Source organism: Phyllostomus discolor, chromosome 1, assembly GCF_004126475.2.
Source record: "Phyllostomus discolor isolate MPI-MPIP mPhyDis1 chromosome 1, mPhyDis1.pri.v3, whole genome shotgun sequence".
NCBI classification, from domain to species: domain Eukaryota; kingdom Metazoa; phylum Chordata; class Mammalia; order Chiroptera; family Phyllostomidae; genus Phyllostomus; species Phyllostomus discolor.
Genome location: NC_040903.2, coordinates 174588497 through 174607764, shown reverse-complemented (window position 1 = coordinate 174607764; position 19268 = coordinate 174588497). Strand labels below are relative to the sequence as shown.

The 19268-nt window shown below is 50.4% G+C and overlaps 1 non-coding gene across 1 annotated transcript; it reads right to left on the bottom strand.

Annotated features, from left to right (window-relative positions):
* Nucleotides 1-6268: 6268 nt before the first annotated feature.
* On the bottom strand, nt 6269-6335 carry LOC114493656. Its single transcript, XR_003684269.1, has one exon. It is a non-coding gene; the product is annotated as a small nucleolar RNA SNORD35 (small nucleolar RNA).
* Nucleotides 6336-19268: the final 12933 nt, after the last annotated feature.

Below are 19268 nucleotides of genomic sequence, written 5' to 3'. Positions count from 1 at the left end.
TCTCCCCCCCCCCCCCCCGCCCCGCCCCCGCCCCACCCCCGGCACCTGGAGGGGTCGCTGCAGGAGTCCCTCCTTGGGCTAGTGCCCCCTCACCTCTGCCTGGTGCCCACATGACTTGGAACTGAACTGATGTTTTCTTTAAAAAAACTTAAAATGGAAAAAAAGAGAGAGGAAGGTGAATCAGACTCCAAAAACATGCCCCTGCTGTGGCGGGCCCCGACACTGTCACCCCCACTGACCTTGTTTTCTCAGGATGGATTTTGCTGTTTGGTTCTCAGCACCTACCTCAGCCGGAATGAATGTCCTTGGGGGAGCGGCCTGGCCCTAGGCCCCTCCCCGACAGAGCCCCGAATGCACTCCTACCTCAAGCCCCTTGATGGGCAGCCCCTCTCCCCTCCCCACATTGTTGTCTAGAGTTTAAAAAAAAAAAAGGCAAAAAAAAAAAGCACTTCCCTACTTCCAGGTGTGAAAGAAACCATCTACCTCAAGGCGCACTGGCTCCCGGGCCTGCGCGGTTATCACTGGACCCTCTCCCCTGGCCCCTCCTCCTGCCCAGGCCCGTGTCTCTCCCCGGAGAGGAGGTCACAGGCTGAGTCACCAAGGGTAGGCCTCTCGGGGCCTAGAGACATAAAGATGGAATTGGTCAAAGAAAATGTGAAAAAAAAAAAAAAGCCAAATACGAGAGGAAAATCCGTTCCTTGAAAATGTAAGCTGTTGCTCCGGACTAGGCACCTCCCAGCACGCTGCCCGTGCTGTTTTGTCTCGTCTTGTATGTCCACTCCCATTCTGACCCTGTCAGCCAGCTCACCCCTGACTGGGGTCTCCAAGACCCTCTCTGCGACCTTCTCTTCTCCTGGGCCTCGGGAGGGTGGGACGTCGCCCCGAAGCCTGCCTCCTGCCCCGCCCAGACGCAGAGCCCCGGAGCAGGCTGGCCCCCCTGGAATGTACTGCGCACGCGCATGGGGGCGGGGGTGGGGGATCCCCCGCAGAGGTGCCCTGGGCCTCTGTGCCGTGGGATGCAGCCAGCTCGGCCCACCCCCTGGACAGTGGGACGACCACTGTCAGTCAGCAAATGTGGCCGGAAACTATTTTTATACGAGGTGTGTTTAACGCTTCTTTTGTTCTTGTGACTTCTTGTTTCTCTTTTCTGTTGTGTTGTTCTTTGAAATACTTAGTTAAGAAGAAAAAAGAAAACCAAGGAAACAAATACCTATTTTTGGTTACACTCAGAAACATTTTTTTAAATAGCAGAAAGAAAACTTCTTTTTAAATGAAAAAAAAGATTAAGTGTATTCCTGAAGTGTGAGATTAGACTATAATGACGCCCCTGACCCCCAGCCCTCTAGGAACCCCCTCACCTGAACCTTAGTTGATTAGCTGAAGAAGGTAGACTTTGTGATGTTCTCCTAGAAGACTGGAGTCGTGTCCGAGCGGACCCGGAAGGGAAGTCCGCCCCTTCTCCCAAATGCTGGGCCCAGGCCCAGGGCTCCCCAGAGCTCCCCAAGGCTCCCAGATGGCCCCTGGACGCCACACTGGCCTCTCTGCACCCCGATTCATCATCTAGCCCCGCCCCTGTGGGGAGGGTGGGTCCGGGGGCGCCACCTGGCCTGACTTGGCCTGGCGCTTGTCACGCTACTCATTTTGACTGAATAAAAGTCCTGTTGCCAAAGTAAAGCTCGCGGTTTTTGGTGGCTGTGTCAGGTCCTGGGGGAGTGGGTGTGAGTGCAGGTTGGGCTGGACCCTCACGGGGCCAGGTCCCTGAAGGGTCGCGGCTGCCCGCCACCACCGACAGGCACCATGCATGCTGAGTCTTTTCCATGGGTGGGGATGCTTCCCGCATCTTCACAACCTCCCCAAGAGGTAGATATTCTAGTTATTATCGTCTCCATTTTACAGAAGGGATAAGCCAGTGATGGCAGGATCAGGCTTGGCCTCCAGGCCAGCGTCTGCGTGCCACGCCTCCTTAGCCAGCGGAGAGAAACCCTAGGCCAGGCCCTCAGCTCTGTATGGACAGCCAGCATGGAGCCAGGCGCTGGGCAGGGCCGTGTGCTTCTCCTGCATTGTCTGCGAGGAGGGGCTGTTTTCCTTCCCCACAGTGAAGGAAACTGGGGCCCTGAGTGAGTGACTCTTTCCAGGGCACACAACCACAGCCCGGCCCAGGCCTCTCCATTCCTCCCTGTGCAGTCCTCAGCCCAGGCTCCTGAAGGTAGCTGTCTGGGGCTGCTGAGGCCTAGGACAGGTGGAGAGCCTTGGCCTAAAGGTGCTTGTGCTGACCAGGGTCTGGGGGCTCAGCAGGCCTCAGGCTTACTGCGTGGCATGTTATAAGGCCACTGCTCAGACTGGCAATGCCCCCCTGCTGCAGATAGGGAGAGCCGGGGCTCACCACCCCAGAGGACCTGTGGTGGGGAGCAGACCAGGACAATGGCTTGCAAGCTGGGTTCCCTGGCTGTGGCTAGGGGTGTTGGGGACCTCGTCTGGGGGGCGTTGCTCTTCCTGCCTACCCTCACCCGGAGCAGCTCCACGCTCCTCTGCCTTCTGTGTTGGCCTCGTCGTGAGATCTCACTTGAAAACAGGGCTCTGCTCCTGAAAGAACTTGGAAAGCCCCTGGTCTGGCGCTTCTGGGAGAGGCTGCTGGGGTGGCTGGGGCTGAGGGCAGGCCAGAGCGGATGGTGCTGTGGACACTAGACAAAGGAAGAGAGCCTGAGGCCACCTTGCCTGTCCTGTACCTCTGGGGGCGGGGGTGCCGAGGCCGGAGAGGAATGGTGGACTTGGCCTGATTCTCCCTGAGGAAAGAGCTAAATACAAATGTGGACAGATTACGTCACCCATCTCTACACAGAAGGGACAAGCACAGGAACTCTTCAACAACTCCAGCCATCCAAGGGCTGCCTGGGGAGGTGGTGGGTTTGTCCTTTGTTCAAACAGACCCTGCAAAGGTGGGAGAATAGACCAGGTAACCTCCAGGACCCCTGTCCCCTCGAAGCGTCCGAGATGCCAGTACCTCCCTCCTGGAGGCATCAGGTAAACATTTAGAAACCACCTAATATGACTCATGTAGGTGTATGCAAACTGCACACAAGTTATATCAAATGCAGGCAGGGCCTGTTCTAACAAGGCGCTGAACTGGGCCGAAGTAGAGGGAGAAGCAGGGTTGTAGTTAGGAGTTTAGCAGAAATGGATGTCCAAGCTGAGAGGCCCAGCTGGAGACTGGGTCCTGAGATCTCAAATAATCTGCAGGCCTCAGGCCGAAGACCCCCACAATACACACACACACATGTTCACGGGCACACATGCACATGTGCAGACACAGGAATGCATGCACACTGTCTTTGCGCAGAAACCGACAGTGGCCCGCTGCAACGAGCTGCTGCTGCAGAACAAACCACCTGCAAGTTCACGCTTCACCCTAACGTGTTTTGCTCACAACTCTGCGGTTTGGGTGGGGCTTAGCAGGACAGCTGTCTCTGCTCCCCTCAGCATCGGCATCGGCAAGGCATCCTGACGCCCGGCTTCATCCGAAGGCTCCTGGCTCGCATATCTGGTAGCTGATGCCGGCTGCCAGGCCCAGCACCTCCATGCGGCTTCTCCATGTGGCCTGGGCATCTTCACAGCAGAGTGGCTGGGATGGAAGGACAGGCGTTCTGAGAGGGGGGCGGGAGGGGAGTGCTCGCACCAGGTGGAAATTGTGTCATCGTTTCAAGCCCTGGTTGTCACACAGTGTCACCTCTGCCATGTTCTATTCATTAGAAGCAAGCCACCAAGGAGGTCATATTCCAGGGGAGGGAATTAGATCCCCCTTCTTGATGGCAGTACAGTAGAAGAGGAGCAGACGTGTTTTACCGCAGGACGACTCCGGAGGGACAGGTGGAGAGTGTCAGCGAGGAGGCTGGGCCCAGGGGAGAGCTCCCCCCAGAGGCCCCAGTGAGGGGAGGGGAGGTGCAGCCCGAAAGGGCTGCGGAGGCTGCGGAGGAGAAGGAGGAGGAGGAGGAGGAGGAGGAGGAGGAGCAGCAGCACAGGGAATGCTTCCGACTCCTACTACTGCTTGTGGGTCATCTCCATTATTAGTGACCATCGGCCCAGGGGTCCAGCCCCGAGGCCACAGGGAGGGGGACCAGGCTCCTGCGAACACCTGGACAGGGGCTTCTCTGCTCTCTGCTCCCTGCTCCCTCTCCTCACACAGTGGGGGGGTGGGGGGGGGCAAGGGAAGGGGAGCTGGTGCAAGCCCAAGGTCTCTGCCTTCCCAGAATGGTAGATGCCAGAATGACAGTGCCAGAAGGGACCACGGACCCCTCATGAGACAGACAAGGCAATACAGGGCCCATTTGGGGTAGGAATCTGTGAGGGTCACAGGGGTATTAGAGGCAGAGCTAAGAAGGGGTGGAGCCCAGGACACCCCCCCCGCCCTACCTGAGCCCTTTCCATTCAGCCTGGCCAGGGCCCAGTCAGAGCCCACAGGGAGGGGAGGGGGAGAATGGGGCCGGCTCAAACACGGAGGGCAGGCATTTATTACCTGGGGACTGGGAGGGGCAGTGAGGGCAGTCCCCCTGCCCAGGTCTGGGGAAGCTGGGCTGGAGACAGGAAATGGAGTGGGAGTCACCAGGGATGAGAGGGACTGTCCTGAGCTCTGGACTCAGGCTGGCGTCAGGGAGGGGGACATCAAAACCCATGCCCTCCCATGAAGAGGTGTTACAAGGACTGGTCCTGAGTCCTGCTGCTCCCCCAGCCTCGGCCGGCCTCGAAGAGCCACCCGGGGCAGGGAGGGCGTGGGGAGAGCAGAGGCTGGGAAGGGCTCTGAGGGCAGAGCCAGGCTGGGAGGTGCCTTGCTTCTTGAGCTCAGGAGGGGCGTGGGCCGGAGGAGCTCCTGGGTACACAGACCTCCAGCTGGCCACCCTGGGCCTGTGCCCACTGCCCGATGCAGGGTCTGGCCCTGGCCCTCACTCGAAAATGCCCACAGCCCAGCTTGACTCTCAGTGAGGCAATAGTTCCTTGATGTGATGCCAAAAGCATAATCAAAAAAGGAAAAATATAGCCCTGGCTGGCGTAGCTCAGTGGATTGAGTGCGGGCTGCGAACCAAAATGTCGCAGGTTCGATTCCCAGCCAGGGCACATGCCTGGGTTTGCAGGCCATAACCCCCAGCAACCGTACATTGATGTTTCTCTCTCTATCTCCCTCCCTTTCCTCTCTAAAAATAAACAAATAAAATCTTTTTAAAAAAAGGAAAAAAATAGATAAATTGAATACCATCAAAATTTAAAACTTTTGTGCGTCAAGTAACACCATCAAGAAAATGCAAAGCCACAGAATGGGAGGAAGTAATTGCCAGTCATGTCTCTGATAAGGAACTTGTATCTAGAAAATATAAAGAACCCTTATAATTTGATAATAATTCCATAATAAATATACAAGTAACCCAATTTAAAAATGGGCAAAGGGTCTGAATAGACATTTCTCTAAAGAATATTCACAAGTGGCCCTGGCAGGCGTGGCTCTGTGGACTGACCACCGGCCCCCATTAGGCGTGAGCAAGGAGCGAGCGAGAGGCAACCGACCCATGTGTCTCCAGCACATTGATGTCTCTCTCCCTCTCTCTCTCCCTTCCCCTCTCTCTAAAAGTAAATAAATAAAATATTTTTTAAACATTTTATTTATTATTTTCAGAAAGAAGGGGAGGGAAAGAGAAAGGGAAACATCAATGTGTGATTGCATCTCAAGAGCCCCCATCTGGGGACCTGGCCCACAACCCAGGCTTTCACTCCCACTAGGATGGCTAGAATCAAAGAGTCAGATAATAGCAAGTGTTGGCAGGCAAGTGGAGGAAATCAGAACCCTCACACACTGCTGGCAGGAATGAGAGAATGGGACGGCTGCTGTGAGAAACAGCCTGTCCGTTCCTCAAAAGGCTGAACATACAGTCACTGTAAGACCCAAGACCCAGCAGTTCCATTCCTGGATATATATTCAAGACAAATGAAAACATGGTTTTGTTTTTTTCTTGTTTGTTTGTTTGTTTGTTTAGGAATTAACAGTCAATTTTATTGGACTCAGACCAGGAGTCCAGGAGCCTTGAGGACCTCTGTGTATCTCAATTTTCTTCTCCACATTCTTTTCGGCCTGTTTCCACAGCTTCATGGGCTGTTTTATCCTCTGGGAACAGATCTGGGACTTCTTCCTCTTCTCCTCTGGAGTGGCTGTAACTGCCTGGCACTTCCAGCCAATCTCACGAACCAGACGCCCTAGATAGGCAACCCCTGTAAGGGCTACATGCTCCTCCTGGCATCAGCTAAGCCATTGGCATTATCAGTGCTGCCCACAGTGGCAACAGCCATCATCTGCCAGTCTTGGGGACCTCAGGCTCACCTCCCCTGTGGACCTGGGATCCCCGAGTTAGCCCACTCAGCATCACCAGGAATTCACTAAGAACATGTTTACACAAAAACTTGTACACTAATATTCACAACTGCATTATCCATAATGGATGAAAATTGTAAAATACCTAAATGTCCATCAGCTGGTGGCATATCCATACAACAGATTAATTTTTTTTAACATTAAAATGGATGAACCTTGCCCTGGCTGGTGTGGCTCAGTGGATTGAGTGCTGGCCTGTGAACCAAAGGGTCGCTGGTTCGATTCCCAGTCTGGGCACATGTCTAGGTTGCTGGCCAGGGCCCCAGTGGGGGGCATGTGAGAGGCAACCACACACTGATGTTTCTCTCCCTCTCTCTCTCCCTCCCTTCCACTCTGTCTAAAAATAAGTAAATATTTTTTTAAAAAAATGGATGAAACTTGAAAACATTATGTTAAGTGATAAAAGCCAGTCCCAAAGGACCATATATTGTGTGATTCCATTTACATGAATTGTCCAGAATAGGCAAATCCTTAGACTGAAGTAATTAGTAGTTAGTTGCCTAGGCTGGGGGTTGGGGAGAAATGAGGGGTGACTGCTAATGGATACAGGGTTTCTTTCGGGGTGATGAAAATGTTCTAAAATTGTGGTGATGGTTACAGAATGATGTGAATAGACTAAAAACCACTGAATTGCACACTTTAATGGGTGGATTGTATGGTATGTGAATTACATCTTGATAAAGCTATCAAAAAAAACCCTTGCTAATGAGGACTCACTGAGTTCATAAGTGAAGTATGCAATTTAAGTGTTCCAGTGATCCATTATTACAAGTAGAGAAACTGGGGTGGGGAAGGCACAGTGACCCAAGCGGAGGGTGGGGGCGAGAGAAAGTAGAAAGTCCGCTCCAAGGGAACTCTGCACCCCGCCTGGCCTGCCCTGCCCCAGGCTGAGGGAGCCTGGCCGCTCTGTGCTTCCGGGAGAAGGGCTGTGACTGGCGGGCTTTGCTGCCACCCGGTGGAATTGTTGAAGATTACAGCTACAGGGACAACAGCCTGATCTCTACCCAATATAGGTGATTGAAGCTAGCAGTGAACATGTGCTCTGCCCCTTACAGGAGACAGACGGACCCAGCCAACTGACAGAAGAGGCTTGAAAAAAAATAACTGCAATCTATCTATATGCTTATTTGTCTGACTACCAGCAATAAGCTGTAGAAACAAAAGAAAACGTGATTCCCTGAAGTCCAGGATTGAGGAAGCCTCTGAAGGGGAGTGGAGAAGGGGGAAAGGATGTCCGAGGCTGACGACACCGCAGGGGCAAAGGCTTGCAGGTGTGACGTGCATGGTGAGGTCACGGAGCGGCCGGGAGGCGTCACTGGCTGCGTGGGGTCCGGCGCTCGGTAGGTGCTCAACACAGATATACATGAATGACGACCGGATTTCCGGAGCATATGCTTTTTGCTGAGCGATGTGTCTGAGGAAAGCCGTTTGGGGCTCACCAGATGGAAAGGGAACCCAGCAAGAGGGTCAGAGTGCCTAGAGCTTCCTCAGGGGAGGGAAAGAGCCTCTAGGGAGTCCTTCGTGCCCCCATGTTAGTGATGACACCTCTGTCACTCCTTCCCGTGGTGTGTGAGAATACTTTCATGTCACCTTGTCTGAGTCTTCTCACAGCCCTATGCTGGGCAGGGCTGGACTTACCGTCAGCCTCCCATTTAGCAGATGAGCAAACTGAGGCCCAGAGAAGTGACGTGGTGGAGTTGGAGCTTGAACCTGACCTCCTTGTTCTAAGCTCGTGCTCTCTGATGACTTATCTGTGTATAGAAGAGAAGGGGCAGGAGGATGTGGGGGCAGGAGAAGGAGGGAGGGATTGGTCTATATTGGCCAATAGAGAGATATTCTTTTTGAATATTGAGAAGAGACCCAGGAATGCCTGACCCTGGAGTAGGAGGCTTGGGAACGCCCTAAAATGCAGGCTGGATTAGGAACCTGCCATAGTTCCCCACTGCCCCCAGAGCAGTCAAAACTTTCGGCCTGGTATTCAGGGCCCATTCAGGGGTGGCAGTGTGGCGCAGTGGTCAAAAGTAGCAGCGTGGGGTTGTAACCGCCACGCAGCCGCTGTCCAGCTGTGTGACCTAATGGACATCCCTTCACCTCTGGAGCACATTTCCTTCTTATAAACTGTGGGTAAAGGTAGCACCCACCTTATGGGTTGCTCTGAGCAGTAAACAAGTCAGTTATGTAAAGCACTTAGGATCATGCTTGCTGCTGTTATTATTATTATTATTATTATTAGGAACAGAGTTTAATTTTCAGCTCCTGTCATTGACTCCAGTCCTCCAAGTTGGGATCCTGGCTTCTCTGGAACATGCTGTGCACAGTGTCCCTCCGGGCCTTTCTGAAAGATGTGCCTTCACCCTGGAATGACAGCGCTCCACCATCCGTCTTTCCAGCTCCTTCCAAACATCACCTCTGCCTGACCCTTCCTGATCCTCTCTGCAGCTAGAACCGCTTCTCCTTTGGTCCTTCCTCTGCATCTGGCTTGGCCCTTGGTCTCCTTCTGCAGCACGATAGGCACAGAAGGCACTCCGTCATCCCTGCTCCGAGAGCTTCGGATGTGAGCCTCCCAAGGCCAGGCGCAGTGTCTCATCCCTGTATGACCCATTGGGGCTGTCATGGAGCAGGGCTGAACACTCGGAACATGCCTGTGGAAAGGAAACAAGGAAAACAAAGAGGCGGAGGGGGGAAGGAGCGAGAAAGAAAGGTGAAGAGAAGGGAGAGAAGGATGAAAGGTGAATTAGAGATGATGCCAAGAGGGACTTTAAGAGAAAGCAGCCCTGGCCCCATCGCCCTGCCAGCGACTTCAGGGAAAGAACCTGGAGACTGGAGGTGTTGGATGATTGGCAGCTCTTCCACGCCCTTATTTTCATTGCTTGAGCCGTGGCATTGAAACGGACTTTGCAAACCTCCAAGTGGCTCTGGACTTTATGTAGCCTCTCTGAAGCCCAATTTCCTCATCTGTAATGGAGATAATAATGGTGTTTATCTAATTGGGTTGTTGTGAGGGCTGAATGAGAAAATAGCTGGAAAATCCTTGGCACCTGGTCCACAGTGAATGCTGTGACATGATGGTGATGGCTCAGTGATTCCAAGCATTCCAGACGTGCTGACATGAGAAGCTGACCACTGTCGGGGAGGGGAGGCGCCTCCTAAGCTCGGGGAGATGTCCGTTGTCCTGGTGCCTGGCCCGGGGGCTACACAGAGGTCACATGGTGTTTTCTCCTGGGCCTCCCCATCCTCCTCCCACAACAAGACATACAATAAAGACTTCTGATTGCTTGATTAAAGGAAGCGGATACACAATTAATTTCAATTTGAGACTCACCCCCCACCCACCTTTCAGAAAGAATTGCACACCCTATTCTAATTTACACACTGAATCAACATGGAATTTTCCAGCGGGTTCTGAAGCCTTTGAAGTGACCAGACCAGACTATTGATTTATTTCCAACTACACTCTCTCTTTGAACCCAGAAGGGTCAAGGTTAATTACATAATAAAACACACTGCGCCCAGCTGCCCCTCTGAGGGCGCAGGGAGCCCCCAGACCTTTCCGAGTAGGCTGGTGGTGGATCGGATTTCTGATCCCTTCCCTGCATTCATTTCCTTCATCAGGGCCCATTAAGAAGAAGTAACCCACCCCCCCTTTCTGACCCCTCATTTCCTCCCTGAGAGATAAATTTTAATTTGCTAGAAACCAACACAGAGGATCTGAGCACCCTGCGGCTGAGAAATCTTGCTGGGAGCACCTATTACAGGGCTGGCTGGGAAACAGGGTGGGGTGGGGTAGGTGGAGGGACAAAAGAGACACAACCCCCTCCCCACCGAGTCTGCTTCCCACCTGCGGGGCAGGCGCCCAGAGGGACGGGCTCCGCGGGCGCTGCCCCTCGGCCAGTCCCGGCAAGCCTTCCTTGCTGGCTGAATTGAGATGACCCGCTGGCCATGGCTTCTCCTGTGGGTGCTCAGTCGGCCCTCAGCAGCCACGGGAGGTGGACACTATTGTAACCCCAGTTTCCTGGATGACGAAGCGGGCTCTGAGTGGTCACACGGCGGTCCCAGGCATCACAGGTGGGAAGCGGCACGCCAGGACTGGAGTCCCGGCTTCTGTTTTCCTGGTCGAACCGTGGATCCTCTTCCCTGCCTCCTCTCACCCCAGGGAAACAACACTGTACATTTTTTTTCCATTGTCAAAAGAAAAAATGGTTGAAAACTATTATGTAACATAGAGCCCATAAACCAGTGTCCCTGGTTGTCCCACAACATTCATCTCAGCTTTTTTTGTCTCCGTTCAGGATCCAACCCAGACTCGGCCAGGCTCTTGGTTGTCACAGCTCCTTCCTCTTCCCGTTCCAGAACAGCACGGCCTTCTGTTTTTCCTGATATTGACATTTCTAAAGGGACAAGGTCATTTGTCCTGCAGAGTCACCCACAGTGTGGATTTGTCTCATGTGGCCTCCTGACTAGGGAGGCAGGTAATATTTTTGCCATGAACGGTGCACATTTTAGGGCATCCTATCTGGAGGCCCATGAAGCCCCTGTTTCTGTGACGGGTTTCCAGCCAAAGGCCAGTGCTTGTTCTTCCGCCCCCTGGCGGCTGCCCGGTGCGGTGCGGCGGGGAGGAGTGCGAACGGTTCGCGTGGGTGGGCCCTGAGCCTTAGCCGCCGGAGGCGCGTGCTCTCCGGGACTCTTCCAACCCCACCGGCTGCAACCTAGAACCTTGGGAGGAAATCCACCCAGCACAGCCTGCCATGCACGTTCCTGTGTCTTCTCACGGGGTTTGCGCCCCGCTCGGTCACCTTCGTGACTCTCAGGCAGAGTCAATTTCCTTTATTTTCCTCCTCTCTGCTTCCATAACCCTTAGTTTCTGCCTCATCACATGGTTTGTCTCAATGTAATAGAGGCTCCTACTGCTCCCTTAGGTCTGTCTAGGTCCCAGCCCGGTGCCCATCGTAGAAGGTTCTCCATAAATATTGCCAAAAAAGTTGTAACTCAAAGAAAACCAGGCTGCCTTGTAATCAATCTCAGTTTTACATTTGAAAGAAAATCCAGCATCCAAAGACGAATTGAAAAGCTGTTTAAGTCTTTGCTGAATAGCCTGGAAGAGGCACAGGAGGATGAATTACGTCAGATGTTATGCACCAGAGTCCTGAGTGCTCTCTGCCCATCTTTCTCCCTGGGGCTTGTGGCCCCTCCTGCACCTTCAAACCTCCCTTTTTCTCCCCAACTCCAGTCTACCCTGGATTTTCTCTCATTATTGCCCAAATCCCTCTTCCATGAGGATCAATTTGGGTCTTCTTCAAGTAACTCTATGTCTTAAATTTTTTTTTATTAATTTAAGTTAAACAAGCAATACACAAAATCATTCTCCTTAAAAAAAAAAAAGTAAATGTTACATTATTTCCTCTGGCAACCACTCCAAGCCCAGTCTCTTCTCTGGGTAATTTTTATGAGCTAATGATGTCCTTCCAGGCCTTTTTCTATGTAATTACACACTTTCATACACACCTAAATCAAATACATGGTATAGTAAATAATGCCATTTACATTTCCAAAGTGTTTCTAACTTCCAGTGCGACAAGGGACATCCTCACACCGGCTCCCTGTGCTCATCAGCCTGTGTTTCTGTAGAGAAGGGACAAGAGGGTTTGCTGGGCTCGGGGGCATGTGTGCTGTGGCTCTGACCACCTCTGAGTGAGCCCAGTAAGTGACTATGCATTTGTGCCCTCCACCACCAGTCTCTCAGAGGACCAGGATGGTTTTGGTCTCACACGGGCAGCTTCTGCATCTCCTAAGGCTGCTCTGAGGACCAAAGAGAGGATCCAGGAGCTTTGCCCATTGGTGGACAGCTAGTTCAATTCCAACAATCTGAACTGCTTTAGAAATGATTTAATAGCTTCCCTGATACAGCACAGCTGAGGGGCCAAGTACCCACGTTAACACACTCAACACTAAACCTATGAGGTAGATACTATTATCATCATGTCTGCCTCACAGATGAAGTAATCGAGGCTCAGAGAACTTAGGCAACTGGCTCCAGGTTACACGGTAGGAAAACTGGGATCAGAATGCAGGCAGTGTGGCTCCGGGGTAACCACTGTGCATGCTGCCTTTCAAGCTTTAACGTGGGCATACCACTCTCATCATTGGGCACATATATTTGTTCTTTTTAAAATTTATTTTATTATTATTATTGTTTTTCGCTGGTGTGGCTCAGTGGATTGAGTGTGGGCCTGCAAACCAAGGAGTCGCAGGTTCGATTCCTAGTCAGGGTACATGCCTGGGTTACAGGCCAGGTCCCCAGGTGGGGGCGTGGGAGAGACAGCCGATTGATGTTTCCCTCCCTCTCTTACTCCCATCCTTCTCCTCTCTCTAAAAATAAATTAATTAATTAAATTAAACACATATATTTGTTTTTTTAACTTTGAATTTAGAGAGAGGGGAAGGGAGGACTAAAGAGAAGGAGAGAAACAGCAATCAGGCACATATATTTGTTTTCCTTTTTTACTTTTTAAAAAGACATATTTTATTGATTGTGCTATTATAGTTGTCCCTTTTTTTTCTCCTCTTTTTTCCCCTCTGCCCTGCACCTTCCTCCCACCATCATTCCCCCCCTTAGTTCATGTCCATGGGTCATACATGTAAGTTATTTGGCTTTTCCATTTCCCATACTATTCTTAACCTCCCCCCTTCTATTTTGTACTTACAATTTGTGCTTCTTATTCCCTGTACATTTGCCCCCATCCTCCCCCCGCCCCCTCTTCACTGATAACCCTCCATGTGATCTCTATTTCTGTGAATCTGTTCTTGTTCTAGTTGTTTCCTTAGTTCCTTTTTGTTTTTTTGGTTTTTTTTTTAGGTTCAGTTGTTGATAACTGTGAGTCTGTTGTCACTTTACTGTTCATATTTTCTATATTTTTCTTAGATAAGCCCCTTTAACACTTCATATAATACTGGCTTGGTGAACTTGACCTTGTCTGGGAAGCACTTTATCTGCCTTTCCATTCTGAATAATAGCTTTGCTGGGTAGAGTAATCTTGGATGTAGGCCCTTGGCTTTCATGATTTGGAATACTTCTTTCCATCCCCTTCTTGCCTGCAAGGTTCCTTTTGAGGAATCAGCTAGTAGTCTAATGGGAACTCCTTTGTAGGTAACTGTCTCGTTTTCTCTTGCTGCTTTTAAGATTCTCTCCTTCTCTTTAATCTTGGGGAACTTAATGATGATGTGTCTTGGTGTGTGCTTCCTTGGTCCAACTTCTTTGGGGCTCTCTGAGCTTCCTGGACTTCCTGGAAGTCTATTTCCTTTGCCAGATTGGGGAAGTTCTCCTCATTATGTTTTCAAATAAATTTTCAATTTCTTGCTCTTCCTCTTCTCCTTCTGGCACCCCTATGATTCAGATGTTGGGATATTTAAAGTTGTCCCAGAGGTTCCTAAGCCTTTCCTCATTATTTTTGAATTCTTGTTTCTTCATTCTGTTCTGTTTGACTGTTTCTTTCTTCCTTCTGGTCCAAACTGTTGATTTGAGTCCTGGTTTCCTTCCATTCACTCTTGGTTCCCTGTGCATTTTTCTTTATTTCACTTTTCATAGCCTTTACTTTGTCTTCTATTTTGTGACCATATTCAACCAATTCTGTGAACATCCCAATTACCAGTGTTTTGAACCGTGCATCTGATAGGTTGGCTATCTCTTCATTGCTTAGCTGTATTTTTTTTCTGGAGCTTTGATCTGTTGTTTCATTTGGGCCATATCTCTTTGTCCTGGGCAGCTGTTACATAGTAAGGGGCGGAGTCTTAGGTGTTCACCAGGGTGGGGCAACACGTCACTGCATTGCAATGCTGTATGTGGAGCAGGAGTCAGGGAGGGAACAGTGGGGCTTGCTCTGCTCTCTACCAGCTTTCAGTGACTTCCGCCGCTTCCCACAAGCAAACTGGGCCCTTCTGGTGCTGATTCCTGGGTGGGTGGGTTTGTATATGTTCTAGGACCCTGTGGGTCTCTCCAACAAACTCTCCTGTGAGGCTGGGAGTTTCTCCTGGCACCACAGCCCCCACAGGTGTTTTCAGTCAGTGTTTTTTAGGCTTTATTTTCCCACGCTGGGACCCTGGGTTGCACACTCTGTCTTGCTCCCCAGTGGTTCCTCCTGGTTACCTACACGAGAATGTGGGACCATCTAGTCCGCCAGCTGCTGTGGCTTCGCCCACCTCGGTCCTGCAGCCACCGCCTTGCTGAGAATCTTCACCCCAGCTGCCCGTCTCCGCCCCTCCTGCCAGTCTGGATGAATGTTTCTTCTTTAACTTCTTGGTCGTTGGACTCCCATACAGTTCAATTTTTTTGCAGTTCTGGTTATTTTGTTGTTTTTAAATTTGTTGTTGTCCTTTTTTGGGGGTTTGTGCAAGGAGGCAAGTGTATCTACCTACTACCTACACCTCCATATTTATTTATTTATTTATTTATTTATAGACCTGTTTTCTAAAGCACTGTTCTTAGTCTGTTCTTTCATTTGAACCTCTTAATGACTCTTTGAGGGACAGGTAGGCCCGACTTGGAGATGGGATGACTAGGGCTCAGAGAGAGATCACCCAGACTCACAGCACGACAGGGACAGATTTTATCTCAAGAAGGAAGAGGAAGGAAACGAAGCGCCTGGTCCACAGTTTAATGCCCTTCCCAGACTCTGCAGTGTCAGCCCAGCCCCTCTCTAATTAAGACGTCAAAGGAAAACTCCCCTGGGCCTGTCCCTACTCACTTCTGTTTATTCATCTCCCCTTCCCCACCTGCTTCCCTCCTCCCTAGCATCTTACTTTCTTATCTCCCTTACCTAGTCAGGTATCCATTCATGCTTTCAAGAAACATTTTTCCAACCCAGCAGGTGCCAGCCTCTGTGGTCAGTGCCAGGGGGACAGATGTGAATGTTGGAATTCTCCCCTGGGAGGGCCAACACCAAGTCAGCTCCTACCCTCTGCCTGTGCCTGTCCATCCACCCTTCTCAGTCCCGCTGTCCCTTCTCCCGCCCCAGTTAGCAACTAGAGCCCCTTTTCTGCCTGCCTCCATCACCCTGTGGCAGACACCAGAGCAGGGTTAAGACTCATGAGACAGGAGCGAACAGGAAGCAGCAGCAGAGACCCAGGGCAGCACGCTTGCAGAGGAAGGCTGCGTTCCGGGCCCGCTGTCTGCTCTGGAAAGCCAGGCTGCAGTCCTGTGGATCCAGCCCACCCAGAGGCAGACTCATCTGGGCCAGCAGAATGCCCCTTAACCAGCCTCATAGATCCCAAGAAATGGCAGCTGGTGACCTAGGGCAGAGAAGTGGGCAGGCCTACAAGACCCTGTAGTGCTGCGTAGTATACAGCACTTGGGATGGATGTGTTTGTGCATGCATGTTTGTATGTGTGAGCATGTGCACATGCATGTCTCTGCATGTGTACCTTTACATGTGTGGGGTGCACTGTGTGAGTGCATATATGCATGCATGTGCCATGTGCATTTGTGCTTGTGCATGTTTGTGAGGGCGTGTGCCAGCGTGTCCAGCCTGGACATCTTGGTGCGACCAGGCAGCCCTACTTTGGCCTTGCTGAGTCTTCATCCCCACAGGGAGGGGCCTGACGGCTCGGCTATGTAACTGATGGCAGAGCTCTCTGATCCCCGGCAGTGCTGTGTGTCTTCCTCCTGCTCCTATCTCCACTCCCCTGAGCCCAGAGTTTATCCTGTAAAATGTCAGAGCCTGGAGGGAAATCCGGAGATTCTCCAACTCAGCCCCTCCCCTGACGGGGAGGGCACTCTGCCTGGAGGTCACCCAGCCAGTCCGAGGCAGAGCTGGGATGAGAATCCATACACCCCGCACCCAGTTTCACATTCCTACCACAACCCCACTGCCCGGACTTGTGTCTGCTCCACGGTCTGCAAATGCCAGAGCAACGGTTCCAGGCAGGCTGCAGGTGAGAACGCTCTGCGCGAGAGAAGGTGTCTGGGAGTCGGGAGCTGCTTCAGTATGTCCACACTGGGCCCTTCCCCCACCCTTTCCACCTGGGACCAGGCTTACACCCGCTCTGGGAGAGTATTCTGGCCTCCTCACCCTGGACTGTAGTTGGTGGCCAGATATGCTTTTGATTCATTACAAATAGAAAATGAATAAATTCTTATTTGATAAATGCAGTGGGCAAAACTCTTACAATAGGTGGGGTTCATGAGAAAAAATTACAAATGGTATCTTTGATGAAAGTCTTGGAAATGTCTTGGAACAGAGGAATGAAGGCTGACAGTATCAAGAGGAGCCTGGGAGAGATTGAACTTGAGTGGTTTTTGGTCCCTTCATCAAAACAAAAAAGGCCGAGGAGTCCTCTGCATCCCCTCAGGAGGTAAATTATCTTTGAGGAGATGAAGAGGCTTTTCTATGACAGGAAAGGGGCTCCCCCGGACAACAACCCAACTGTTCTGGAAAGGGGGTGTAATTAGCATTCCTATGTGTTCGGAGAGCATCCCGGGGCTGCCCCTGGAAAGGTTGGGTGGCAAAGGGTCCTTTGAGGGGTAGCTCTGAAAGGACAGGCAGCTGTACGTGCTGCTGGGGGACCCTTGGGAAGGCTGGGGGCAGAGGTTCCTGGCTGAGCGGTGACCCTCCCAGCCCCAACAGTGCTGATTTAGGCCCCAAGGAAACAGTGTGATTGGCTGGGGCTGCTTTCTTGGCTCTGCAGCAGGTGAGCATGGGTCCCTTCACCCCTTGAAGACACCCAAAGCGAGGGGGCAGTCACTGAATGGAGGGCCTCTGCTTTTCTGGAGAAGGCCGCACCTGTGACTGAAGACACAGGAACGGGCTCTGCAGGAAGCCTCTGTGTTGCTGTCTGGTTCTGGAAGATTAGAGCAATGTTTTATTCTGCATATCACTTTTACACATTTCCCTTTGGTACCCACCTCCCATCTTGTCACCATACCCTATGCTGCTGACAGGACGAGGCTTAACCTCCAGTTTCTCATGGAGAGGATGGGCTCCTCCTGAGAGCACCCCAAGAGAGACTGTTTTCTTCCTGCTGCTCCCTTCCACATTTCTGGGACCTGCTACTACCATTGCTGCGGCCTTGGCCAAAGGTGCCAGGAGAGGGAGGCTGAGGCTGCTGGGCGGAGCACCTGGGCTGGCAGGAAAGGATATCATCCAGCAGAACCTGAGAAGCTGGGTGTGGTGACTTAAAATATCACTGTGAGGAGGGTTCAGAAAGGGATAGTCTACATCTTTTCCCTTTCCAAATGTATTTAAAAATCAGCTTGCTGAGTGCTACAGAAATTCCTCTTAAAACAGTATAAAAAATACAAAGAAAGTAAGCAGAGGGTATATTGAAGTGTAACAAATTAACAGTGGGGAAAAAAAAGACATGCTAGAGAGGACCGGCAAATTCCAAATTTGGTTCCTTGAAAAAGAAAACTCATAAAATAGACAACTTCTGACAAGATTTATAAGCAAAAAAAAAAAAAAAGAGAGAGAGAGAGAGTGAGAGAGAGGGAGAGAGAGAAAGAGAGAAGAAATAAATAATACTGGGAGGGAAAAAGAGGACATATGGATACAGCAGAGCCCTAAATGATGAAGAATGTTAAGGACTGCCCTGGCTGGTGTGGCTCAGTGGACTGAGTGCAGGCTGCAAACCAAAGGGTCACCAGTTTGATTCCCAGTCAGGGGCACATGCTTGAGTTGTGGGCCAGGTCCCCAGTGGGGGCCACGTGAGAGGCAATCACACATTAATGTTTCTCTCTCTCTCTTCTCCTCTTTCTATAAATAAATAAATTAATTAATAACCTTAAAAAATGTTAAGAACTGTGTGCCAATATGCCAATGAAAGTTAAACTGCAGAGAAAATACTTTCCAGCTTATTTTATGAGTTTTATATCATTGATAGTAAAACAAGGATAGTATAGTAAAGTAATATTTTATAGGCCAATTCCACTAGAGAATTTAGACATAAGAATTTAATCATAATATTAGCAAAGTCCAGCAATGTTTAAAAATATAATATGACCAAGCTAGGTTTTGCAATAGACTGAATGGTTGTGACCCCCCCAAAGTGGGAGAAGGGGCATACAATCAACAAAGAATTACTATGTAAAGTCTGGAGACTAGAGGCTGTGTAAGAAAAACTCCTATAATCACTGAGAAAAAGATTTTCAATCTAAGAAAAAAACAGGCAAAAGACACATATAAGCACTTCACAAAAGAGAAATCAAGAATGGTCCGAAAAAACCTTGAAAAGTTGAACCTTATTAGTAATTAGGAAAATGTACATTTAAAACCACTGTAAGATATCACCTGATGCCTACCAGATGGACAAAAATTAAAGTCACCATACCACGGGAATGTGAGGATGAGAAGCAATGGTGGAAGCCATTGGTGGAAGCATAAATGGGTACACTCAACTTTGAGAAAAATTATTATACCTGCCTTCTCTAGATGCAATGATTTCATCCCACACTTCAGAGAGAGTATCTTGCACTTGCTTACCATGATTAACATCACTCTAATAAGCATCGTCTGCACGTGGGGTGGGGTGAGTCGTCCGGTAAGGGAAAATGGACTTATGAACTGTAGTCTGTTCTGTAGAGTTCGGCTCTCCTAATGACATCCTCGATCGTCAGCGCCTGCTCAGTGCTAGGTATGACCTAAGTGCAAAGCATACATTGGATTTGTAAAACTCAGAATGAAAAAATTTACGTATGCCATAAACTGAAAAGCACTTTTCTTGCTTAACTGCTTAAACAAATTTAGTGTGTTTTTAACGACTAACGTTGCAGACAGATAAGTTCAGCAAATTTGACTTGTAGTGTGAGAAAATATACTCTCACACATCAAACTGTTAGGAAACTAAACATTCTTTTTTTTAAGACACAGTTATT